A 12,421-nucleotide genomic window follows, 5' to 3' on the forward strand; every position below is an offset into this window, starting at 1 on the left:
TAAGGACATGCATCCACCATCATGGTTTCATGCAGAGTAGTTTCACTGCCCTAAAAATCCCCTGTGCTCTGCCTGTTCATCCCTCCTTCCTCTTTCCACCTTGGCAACCATTGATATTTTTACGGTTTTCCTAGTTTTGCCTTTTCTAGACTGTCATAGAGTTGGAATTATATCATATGTAGCCTTCTCAGATTGGCTTCTTACACTTAGTAATATGCATTTAAGATTCCCTCATGTTCTTCATGGCTTGATAGCTCATTTTATTTTAGAGCTGAATAATATTCCGTTGTCTGGATATACCACAGTTTTATTTTCCATTACTCTACAGAAGGACATCTTGGTTGCTTCCAAGTTTTGGCAATTATGAATAAAGCAGCTATAGACATTCATGTGCAGGTTTTTATGTGGACATAAGTTTTCAGCTCGTTTGGGAAAATACCAAGGAGTATGATTGCTGGATCGTAAGGTAAGAGTATGTTTAGTTTTGTAAGAAACTGCTAGTATCTTTCAAAGTGGCTGTACCATTTTGCGTTCCTTCCAGCAATGCAGATTTAGGAGGTTCAAAGGACTTCTTAAAAATTTATAAAAGGAAAAATTCATCCCTATAAAGGTGTAGAATGTTCAGTGGGTGGCCTAGTTTTATTTTACCAAAATATGAGCATGTCACAGTCCTTTAAAATGCTCATTCTGCTTTCTCCTCTCAGCTCAAGTAATACAACTTGAAATTGGTTGCAGAGAAATGAGGGACAATTCAATAGCAATGGCACACTAGCTAATCACTCCTGTAGCACTGATATTAGAGTTCATTCTTAATTTTCTGCTTATGGATCAGCAACACTGAAGGAATGGGGAAAGCAGGCTGGGTCCCTGCAATTGCCTAAGTGGGCTTTCTTGCTTGCTTGAATTTAACCCGACCAAGGGGAGTGTAGTTCTTTAGGCGCTGACGGTTATTGCAGTTATGAGCAGAAGCATTTAATTTATTCCACTTCTTTGGATGCACTATAGCTAACTTCCTGTGAGGTAGGGAAAGGAGGGGGGGGAATTAAATAATCCTCAAGCTGGTGTGAAGGGTCCCTTGTAAGCCCCAGTCTTGCCCTACTTCTTCAAGCCACACCTGTTCTTGGAATGGTACCTCTGCATTGGGTCAGGGCACTGGGCCACCAAGGAACATCAGCAGACCATTGGGATAGCCCCAGTCTCTACACTGAAATTTTGCGCTCAGGAAGACAGGGCTTTTTTCCCTCCAAATTTGAACGCTGGTGAAATCTCTCCAACAAGCCCCTTCTGCCTGGAAAAATCAATACCTATTTCTCTGCCAGGCAATTCCAACTAGAAAGTATGTTTGGAATGCTTTACTATCCCCAAGGTGCCTCAATTACTTGGGTTAGCATTAAAAGCCAAGGATTTCAGAGGATGAATCTTTGTGGAATAAATTAATGCCTATGGTGTTTTATAATCTCAAGGAGAAGGAGATGTTTTAGATTCAAATTTTAATAAATGAGCTAATTAGAAATCAGTTCAGAGGGATTTTTAAAATTCTTTGTACTGAAGAATTTTTTCTTTTTAGCCAATCATACTCTAAATAATTCTACAGATATACTCTGAGGATCCGTATGTACCAGGCATCATAATAAGCTGAGAGGTTAGAAAGATAGGTAAAAACACTCTCCCATCCCTGAGGAAACATATAGTCTAGTAAGAGAGCCAGACACATAGAGAGGTCCAGTCTTTTTATAATCATGTCTCCAGAATGCCTCCAGAGAGAGTTTATCTCTTGGGATACAAAGATGAATAAAACTCAGGATGGGGACTTCTCTGAAGGAAACACATAGTAAGACAGTTATGCTACTGTGTGATCGGTGCCAAAACTTGGAGAGATGGGTTACTCCACTGGAGACATGGGGATGGAGTGTCAAGGAATGCTTTGAAGAGGAGAAAGATGCTTGGGTGGTCCTTGGAGAATAAATAAGGATTCACAGGAGGAGGGCAGGGTAAAGAAAGTCCAAGCATTGGAAAAAGCGTGTGCCACGACCCTGAAGTTTTCAACAGCTTGGTGAGTTTTGCAACTCTGAGTATGAGGATGTAAATGAATGACAGGATGCAAGTGGGGAATGATGGCAAGAAGAAAGGTAGGAGGGCAGTCATGGGGCTTGTGACAGGTCTCATCCTGCACACAGTAAAATGCAGAGGAGAGTTTTCTGTTGGAGAAGGCACGATGGCATCTTCATTTAAAAATCCTCAGGGTTGGCCAGAGTGAGGCTCAAGGCAGGGAGGCTGCTTCTGAGACTATGACATTCACTCTGGGGAAAATTAATATCTAGACTGGGGCAATGACAGCACAGTGAGGATAGAAAGAAGAAAGAAATATTCAGGAGGTGATATGGACAAATGGGTTAAAGTGAGGATGGCACTGAGATTTCTAGCTGCCCTGTAATGTGGCCAAAACAGTTATCCATGTAGGAGTTTGATAAATGCCATTTTCTTTGGGCCACAGAGTAGATAGCGATGCATTTACATGGAAAAATGGAAAGTCAGAGGAAGTGCAAGCTTGGAGGAAAAAAAGCGTGGGTTTGGTATTGGGTCTAGGGCATTTATTCCTTTAAAAAACAAAGCTACCTGTTTCCTGCTGATGACAAATACATTCATATGCCTATTTGGTAGATTGACATGCTGTTGCTAATTGAAAATGCTCTAATTGAAATGACCATTAGAAAATAACCTTCATACTTTATCTCTGATTGCCATGGTTATTTATTTATTAGGCCTCCTCTAAGGCTAGGCCAATGAGAAAAGAGGGATGATGTGGTCAGGCTTGGGAGGATTTTGTGTATCTCACATTTGAGTCAGCTCCCTGGGAGGAAAGAAAAGTTGCCCAGATTTCTGGGCTGCCTGAAGTCATTTGTGCTAGTTGATGATTCAGGGATCAAGTCTTCCCAGGATAGACTTGGACCAGATCGATTTTAACATAAAATAAGAGAAGAAAAATGTGAAATGGGATCTATTGAACTTCCTGATTTATTAAATAAATGTAATTTAACATTTTTACTCAGTACCTTAGTTCCAGTTATAGAGGTGAGGATCAGCTTGCCATTCTTGGTCATTCCTGTTTCTGTAGGGCGCAAGAGTTGGCATATTATTTGTAGGTTTTCCTGTCACTGGATAGCATTTTAATGTTTGCTAATGGGTGTTACACATTATTACATATCTATATAAACTTGAACGTTGTTGTACTACCCTGAGCTCCATACTAAGTGATCTCCTTGATTTCATTCCTACTCAATAGTCAAAGATAGTTGGAATTTTGTACAGATGTAGAGAACATGGGAACAGTTGCATAAACATTGGTCACGCTGTAAATATTCAAGAAATCCATCTTGAGTGTATATTGAGTGTGTATTATGTTCTGGACACTTTTTAGGCCCTGAGGGCTCAGTGAGGAGCGCAGAAGAAACAGTCCTTGCCTGAGTGGAGCGTACATGATAGTGTAGAGGATAGACATTAAACAAGCAATCAAATACAGTGGTTACAGATAGAGATAAATGTTATGAGAAAAAAAAAGAGAGTAATGAGCTGGAAAATGATTGAGGTGGGGAGTCAGGGAAGCCTTTCTGATGAGAAGCCATTCCAGGATCTAAGGAAGAGGGGTTCCAAGCAAAAGAAACAGATATGCAGAACCTGGGATGGGAATGATCTTGGTGAGTTCAAGAAATAGGAGGACAGTGATTAGGGCATGTAGATGTGATAGAGCTGGGGAGAAATGGCTACCTTCTTCCCACCACTCATGGAATGCTTATTAGAGGCTCATAAATATAATGGATGTATGTATACCATATATAAATATATATACCCCATCTCATGCTACATAGTCAGGTAGACATTGTTATTCTCATTTCCTAGATGAGGGAACTGGGTCTCAGAGACCAGGTCTACATAGGTAGGAAGTAACAGAGTGAGGCAGAGTCAAGGCCTTCCAACTCCACTCTTTCCACCTCATCCTAACTGCAGACGAGCAGGACTGAAGCAAGGCACTTGGAATGGCATAAGTGCTGAGTCACTGGCCTCCTAGGCTGCTTGCATAGAATACCTATCTTAACAAAATTTGCGATGGCTTTTTTGGTGTATTAGCAACAATAACAATTATAAAACAATGATGACAATGGTGACAATAACTATGCCTACTACCATATGCTTTTATAGTTTGTAAAGTTCTTTATCATACAGCACCTCATTTGTAGCTCAGAAAAGTTCTCAAAGATAAGCAGGACAAGTTTTATGCTTCTCATTTAGGTTAAGAGATTGCCTGAGGTGACACAGGGCACCGAGCTTGGACATGGCTGTTGTGATTCTAATTCAGTGCTCTTTACTTAAACCATAGAAACTCCTGGTTGAAGGAGGAGATATATATGGTTCATAAGCTTGTAGGCATGAATTCCTGGAAAACAAGTTTATCCTTTCTTCAAAGTGCTTTGGACTGTAAGGAAGAGGCATGAAAGATGGATTTATTCTTTGTATACTTATTGAGCTCCTATTGTGTGTCAGACACTGGAAATATCAAAGGGTCCCACTTAAATAAGTTAAAAGGTACTAATTTAGCACAGTGTTATCTGCTATTTGTATTTGATAGAAAGACTAGAAAAAACACTATGGAAACACAGGAAGAAGCGATTAAGTAAGTCACTTTGGGGAATTTGAGGATGGCCTCACCATGAAGAAGGCATTGAACTGGGCCTTGAAGGATGAATGATAGGGTGGGGAGGGATTCTCCAGGGAGAGAAGTAGGAAGGCTATTCTAGGAAAAAAGGATTACGGCAATAGAAGAATACAGTGTCTGTGGGGAATAGCAACAGGTGTAACCAGGGCATGAGATATATAGGAAGTAATGGTGGGAAATAATGCTGGAAATGTAGACTGAAGTCAGGTTGCAGAGGGCTTTGAATGTCAGGTGCAGGAGTGGCTGTATATGGCCTGATCATCCCAGACCTGTTGGCAAGGGGATGGCATGATTATATTTGTTGTATTTTAGAAAGAAAATTCTAATGGCTAAGGTAGGTCAGATTGGAACCAAGGAGAGTTTAGAAGCCATTATAATAGTTTAAGAGAAAGAATTGGTTGCAGCCCCTAATTCTGTGTTGAGAAGAAGTATAGAGGTAACATTGGTAAGACTTAAGTACTGATTGGATGTGGAGACACTCCAGTTGGATTTTAAATGCACATGCTAATTTTCTAACATTGGTGCACACACACATATTTCTTATTTTGGCTTCACCAGACTCAGCCTAATTCTCCCTGACTATTTAAGTCAGCCACTGATTTATTTTTCTATCTTCAGAAAAAAAAAATTATAAGTCTGTGATCTTATAGATTCTTTCCGTATGATTTGATTTTGATGATCCCATAGGATTCTTCAGGCTAAGGAATGCTGACTGTGCAAACAAATTTTTGAAGACTTGGATGCTCTCATTATATTTATGTGCTGCAGATACCTACTATTTGGAATAGTTGTTGCTATTTGAAAACCTGCCTACTAAGCACTTTGGGGAAATTATTAGCAGCCAATGACCTCTGATAGGGAAACATTAGCAGTTCAACCTATCCTCTCTCCATTTCAGGTCTCCTGCTGAATGCTGAAGGATAATTAGGATTTTAGAATTTAGTGAGGGACCATACTTTAATGTGTGTGTCAGTCCCATACTTTTCTAGAATATTCTTTCCCTCTATAGTATTATTCTAGTAAGTAAGGATTATTCCTCTTGGCCTTAAAATGTAATTCGAGGCTGGGTGCGGTGGTTCATGCCTGTAATCCTAGCATTTTGGGAGGCTGAGGTGGGCGGATTGCCTGAGCTCAGGAGTTCGAGACTAGCCTGGGCAACACGGTGAAACCCCGTCTCTACTACAATACAGAAAATTAGCCGGGTGTGGTGGCGTGCAGCTGTGGTCCCCCTGGGTATGGTGGCATGCACCTGTGGTCCCAGTTATTCGGGAGGCTGAGGCAGGAGAATTGCTTAAACCCGGGAGGCAGAGGTTGCAGTGAGCCGAGATCGCACCACTGCACTCCAGGCTGGATGGCAGAGCGAGACTCTGTCTCCAAAAAAAAAAAAAAAGGGTAATTGTAGGGCAGAGTTGAGAAACAAAAATCAACAAATACAAATTATTTTCTCTTTAATTTATAAGCATTAGGAATTCATTTTTGTTGCATAAAAGTTTTACATTTAATCTCTGAGGTAAAAGAAGTTTCGGCTTCAACTTGGACTTGTGTCATTCCCACCTCATCCAAATTCATGTAACATGGTGGGAAGGGTCCCCTATTGTCTCATACATTTAGTCTAAAAGCATTCTTGGGGGACCGCCTCCTATGTTCAAATCAGTGTCTCCATATAAAAGGAAGCTCTGAGGCTGTTCCAGTTGTTCCTACATTGTCTTTGCCACTTGGGTGAGCATTTTCAGCCTCCCTGAGCCCCAGGTGCCCCAGTGTACATAATACTTACACTATGGGTGCTGCAAAGGCCCGGAAAGATAGGTGGAGCCATTGGAGTCAACTCTGGCACACTGTGGGGTTTAGTTATTTTAGACACTGGCTTTCAGAAGTTAGATGGAAGAGACACAGACTTTTCCTTATGCAGATTATAACTTAGTTTTCAAAACCATTAATTGGCAGAAAGTTATTTAAAAGTCCCAATTCTCATACCTCCGTTAAAAGATTCTGATGTCAAAAATGGAATTATGTGGCCACTTACCCTCTTGGTGGTCTGGAAAATAGGCATATTTTCACTTTTTCTCCTTAGGCTAGTTACAGAACACAGAATCCACTTCCCAAGAACTGTGTCTACCCTGGTGTTGAAAGACTGAGCTTGAAGAATCCTTGTCTTTTAGTCTTTAGAAAGCTCTGTCAACAAGCTTCTGTGAAACAAAGTTCCTGAAAAAGCTATCTTTTTTCTTTTTAAATAAGTGGCAGATATAGGTACATAATTCAGTTTATCTTGTAGTCAGGAAAAAGGCATTAAATCATGCTGTTGTAGAATTTTAGCCAGATTCTTCTGGCCATTCAAATGGCCATCCATCCAACAAATACTGATTGAGATCCTATTATATATTAAGTACTACACCAGTTCTACACCAGTGAACAAGACACAATCATTGATATCATCCCAAGTTTAACTGACTTGTATAAACAATCTGTACATTACAAAAATTAATGTTGTTGCTATCTGAAATGGGAGGCATTTTCTGTCATTTTTTTAGTAGAGAGGAATAAAGAGATCAAACTTTAAAAATTAATGGCGTTTGAGTTAATAACTGGAATACCTATTTTTATTGATCAATTGTCATATAGATATGCAGTTACTTAATTCACTAGATAATTTGTATTTCTGCAGTATTTTCCTTTTCATGCATCATTATAATGCTGTGTATTCAAGGTATGAACCCATTTCATCAACAGTATTAATCTCAATTCATTTAGGAGTTTTAGATAATATTCCCTTATTAAGTATATTCTTTGATATGCTGCCCATGCTTTTACGGTGTCAGAAGCCGTTAACGCAGATAAAAACAAACATTCAGTTAAAGAACTTTCTCATATATTAATTAGATTTCAAAAATTATCTGTGCATTTATATTTCCTGAATGGCTTCGGTTATGACAAACATCTAACTAGGCTAACTCAGAGCTTGGAGGCTAAAGTCCAGCCTCATGGATTGGTTTAATCTGAAGAACATTAAAATAGTAGAACATTTTCTGTCTTGGCAAGAATCATAGTGTTGAAATTTCAAGAAGAAGATTTAAATTTGTCCATGAGACTGTAAACTTCTTGAAGGCAAGGACTCATCTCTGTAGCCCTGATGCATAATTGATGTTCTTCAAATGTTTGCTGATTTGAGTTGAACTGAGGAGAATAACAAAACAGCGTTTGAGAATCGAAGTCTCCCAGGTTTTCCTTATATAATTTACAAGGACTTCCCTGGAAAACTATCCTTTCTTCTTCGTTTAAAAAATTTCACTTTATTATGTTCATCTTTGATGTGGAACATTTTTTATGGCCTTCTGCTGTGACTCATTTTGGTGCTGAGTTATCTGCTTCCTTGGAGCCCAGCCCTTCCTTTTAAGCTGTGGTATTCAGGCTCCCCAAAGTCAGCTTGCCTGCGGTTAGAGATCACAGCGAAATGTGCAAATGGGATTCCAACTTCTAGGTAAAAACAGACAACTAAAATTAAAAACTACATCATGTAAGTCACCTGGAAAAAAAAAAAACCCACAAAAAAAGAGAAAACAAAACCCGGGGGCATTTGTATATTCGTTAACTCTTGACTGTCTAAAGGGAGTTATATTTTCTGCAGTGATAAAAAGGTGGCCCAAGACAATCTCCCCATTTTACAAAAAGTTCTGAAGTTTTACTGTGGAGTCCAATTAAACTGGCATTTAACTTCAAAACTACATCCCTATATAATGTAATAATCACAACCAAATACAAATTAATTAATATATATGGACAAAGTTTATAAGTTCAATATTAGAATAGAATAGGGGAAAACGGAAGTAGGAAGAGTTTAGAGTCCTCCACGCATCCTTCATTGATCACCAAGAGATTTGCTCCTTTGCTCCTTCTGTTAGTGTAAGTCAGAGTTTCTCAATTTTCAGTGTGCTTATGAATTGTTATTATTGTTTATCCCAAACACATATTTTCTCTTATAGGTGATTTAAGAGCTCTAAAAGGGACATGTTAACTATCTTCAGAAACTCACCTCTAACAATATTTCTATACCTATATTATACAAGAAAACTAATGAAGATTGACAGTCAATTTCCTGGAGAGACCTTTGACCCTTCTCTGTCTTAAATTTTTCACTTCTGAAATAGAAAGCCGGGTCACTGGTCATCTTATCCTGCACTTTGGGCATAAAGAAGCTTAGGTCCAAAGCGCCATTACTGTACTCATGATGACCCCTTGAAGACACATCAGTAGGGCTGTCTGGACTGTGACATGCCATCAGACATCATTTAGGGGACTTCAAGTCTGGCTTCTTGCAGAGATGCTGTGGGATGCCTCAAAAACTTCCTGCGTGGCTAGTGTAACTATGGGGCTTTAGATCTTTGTTAAATACAAGCAAACATTAACAGCAGCAGTGGAGCGGATAAGTTGCCAATCCTCCCAAATTTCTCTTCCAGGCAGGGGGTTGTCCTGCCGCTCTCAGAACTGGCTGTCATCTGCTGCTCTCTTGTCACACTGACACGGCCCCCTGGCTGGGCTGATTGGTCGCTGGCAATAACTGATATGGAATACTGATGTTCTCTCCGGCAGTTCCTTCCACTCTAAAGAGACTCCTTTTCATCCCTCTTCTCGCCTTTCCTAGCCCAGCCTAGTGCCCACCCTCCCCCGACCATGCCTCCCCTGCACCTGGGGAGGGGGAGGACCAGTCCTGGGCGTGATGCTCTGAGACGGTGGTGAAATCCACCAGGCTGCTTTCACTCCGGCTCGCTCTCGGGAGAGTCCTGTTCCAGACTTCTCAGGGTTTTTACAGCACAAACAACTGCATACGGCCCGAGGGGAGGCTGAAAAGGACTTGTGTGTGGTGGTTTTATTGCCTGTCATCACTTTGCTGGCCTCCTCCCGACTGGAGCCTGGAGGTTCACAGTGGATTTCTTTCTGCCGAAGACACCAAGGCACTGAGGAAGGATCCCTTCTCCTTCTGTTGACTCTTTCTATTTTTATGGTAAGTGCTTACATTGAATGAGCTGCTCTGTTGCTGCAGTGAACTGAACCATTCGTTCCCTCTCTTCCCAGCTAAGCGTAGTGACCTTCCTTCTGCATTTCCTCTGTTTTCATGGATCTTGTCTGGGATGATCCAGCTTCAAAAATGCCAGGGGTCATTTGCCTGGAGTGTTTGTCTTTTGATCTTTTTTCCATAAACGTGAACTCTTCTGCTGTGATACGAATATAAGCGCTCTGTCTTTGTCCTTGAAGCAGCAGCCAGGGAGATGTGTTCACGATGGTAAACTGCAGCGTGCAGGGAATCTGTGGAGGATGACTGACAAATTTGGGCAGGATGAATCCTCAGTGTGCCGGGGGCACTCACTCAGAATCAGAAGGGCCGGGGGTGACCTGCCCACATAGCAAACTCTTCCATCTTTGTCGGTAAAGATGAGCACACACGTGTGAGTTATGTTGAGTCTGCTGTGGGCAGCTGTGTTTTCTGCACCTGCCCGTGTGGGTCCAGGATGACCCTGTATCTTGTGGGGTTTACAACTTGGGCAGGAACATTCTCAGCAGGAGGAATCCTGAGCTGGCAGACGGAGCAGACTGCATGACCTCATTGCTTCTTTCCCTTCTGAGTCTCAGGGTACCCAGTTCTGCAAACCATATTTTGCAGGCTGTTTAGAGAGTGGTAGGGCAGTGATGACAGGAAGATTTTTGAGTTGACAGCATAGTTTTGTCCTCCTGCTAGGAGATAAAATACTTTGAGGTTATTAGAATGGTTAGACTTTTCTAGGAGAACATAAGCAGGTTTCTGATGAAGACTATGGACGTGGCAGATTGTTTATTCCAGGGGCATTACTCTTACAATAGTGCTCTAATTTTTCACCTGGTCTCCTGAGGTTTGCTGCAAAGAGCACCACAACTTCAAGTCTATTACTGGCGGCTTCTTGACGCCCAAAGGAAACCAAGAACATTTTAGTAGTTTCACTCCTGTGCATTGCAGGAGTCTCTCTTAACAGGGATTTTTTTTTTTTTTTTTTTTTTTTTTGGTAGCAGGTGTGTCCAACTATTTTGGTCAAAGCATCATTCCAAAAAATAGCTTCGCAGTTGTAATTCTATTTAGTTATTTTCAAGTCTTGGACTGGAGGTGGGTTATCTTATTTGTGTAGGTTTTCCCATTCTGGTCCATTTCACTCTAGAGAGGGTTCTTGCCAAATGTAATTCAGTCTCTGATTCATAAGGTAGTGTGTCTCTGATTCATAAGGTACTGAACTAATACAATGTGATTTTTTGTGATAAGTGAGGGGGGAAAATGTGGGGTGAAATTTCCAGTCTCTCCTCCTGCTCTTTGGGAGTTTGGAATGTAAAGTTCCCTAACTGTCTTGCTTATTTTCACTACTTTTATGTCTACTGTTCATGTGGATTTTTCTTAAAATAGTGGTGATGACATCAGACATACGCCTTTACCCTCTTCTCTGGGCCCAAAGTAGATGCGTTTGTTGTTGTTCTGTTTTTGTTTGTTTTTTATTTCAGTGAAGGGTTCCTTGCATGTGTAAAAGCATACATTTAAATAAAAAACAAGAATTTGTAGATGTTTACATGTTAGCACTGTTCAAGAGTAAAACCAGCACAGAGGTTAACAGCAAAAAAAAAATTCAAAACAATTTTTAAAATATTATCAGCATTGCTTGACTTAGCTGTTCTAATACACTCTTCCCTACACTCGGTTGTGGTTCGCGGCAATACTGTATTGTAATTTGACTGTCAGACTGCTCTGCTTCCTCTTTAATTCTTTTATGTTTAGCTGTTTACTTTCATCATTAATTGTGTGTTCTTACTTTGCTTAATCTTTTTTTCTCTTTTTCTAATTGAAAGGATGTTATATAGTGCCTGGCAACTCAACTGAAGATACTCATTAAGATGGAAAGAGTTAGAATCAGCTTGGGTGTCATGGAAATAGACTCAGTATTTCTCACTGCAGGCAATTTCAGAATCATTTAGAACATATTTCATTTTAATTAGTAGCAACTTTAGCCTTGAGAAAAAACATTATTTAGGTTTCCTTTATTTTGCTAAACAGATTGTTTACCTATGCAATCAGAATTGTATATATATGTGCAATTGTTTATATATGTGTGTATATATACATACATACACATATACAAGCATGTACACAAATGTACTGTTGTTTGTACTGTGTCAGTTGTATATACTTAAAAAAATAGTTGTAGCATGCCCATTTAGAGAACAGAAGGAAAATTCCTCAGATATTGCTTTAACTGGCTTTTTTTGTTTTTTTGTTTTTTTTTGGTAAGGATTTCCCCACTTCCTAGACCCCACTTCCAGATAATGCCTTTAAGAATTTCTTTGAATTGGGAGAGTGCATTCTTCAGCATTTCCTTGTCTCACAGCATGGTGTCATGTTAATTCCTTTGCAGGGTCTCTGAAAGCCACATAGAAAACTACTGCAGGAAAAATTGATAAAAGCTGTGCTGAGTGGCGCCTGTAGCCTCTTGGTGTGATGAAGTCACTGCAACATTTTGTGTGTATTTATTTTGCTGCTATGCCTTGCAACTGATTTTGCTTGCAGACTTAGCAAGTTGAAGTTATTTAAAATGGGTCTGGAAACACCTAGATTGGTGTAGATGCAGTTATTCTTTTTTTTTTTTTTTTACACTCTTTAATTACAACTATCATCAAAACTGTGCTTTCACTGTTTCTTTTGGTGGT

At 40.1% G+C, this 12,421-nt stretch overlaps 1 protein-coding gene across 3 annotated transcripts in view; it reads left to right on the forward strand.

Annotated features, from left to right (window-relative positions):
- Positions 1 to 12,421, forward strand: part of ANO4 (anoctamin 4) — a 425,083-nt gene that overhangs the window by 68,680 nt on the left and 343,982 nt on the right. Inside the window, exon 1 of one of the 3 annotated variants that reach the window (XM_063646629.1) lies at positions 9,317 to 9,707. The exons of the other annotated variants lie outside the window; for them this stretch is intronic. The gene's annotated coding sequence lies outside the window, so the exon portion shown is untranslated. Of the gene's footprint in view, positions 1 to 9,316; positions 9,708 to 12,421 lie in introns of those variants that run through there. 3 annotated transcript variants of the gene reach the window in all.

The sequence above is a fragment of the Pongo pygmaeus genome, chromosome 10, assembly GCF_028885625.2.
Source record: "Pongo pygmaeus isolate AG05252 chromosome 10, NHGRI_mPonPyg2-v2.0_pri, whole genome shotgun sequence".
NCBI classification, from domain to species: domain Eukaryota; kingdom Metazoa; phylum Chordata; class Mammalia; order Primates; family Hominidae; genus Pongo; species Pongo pygmaeus.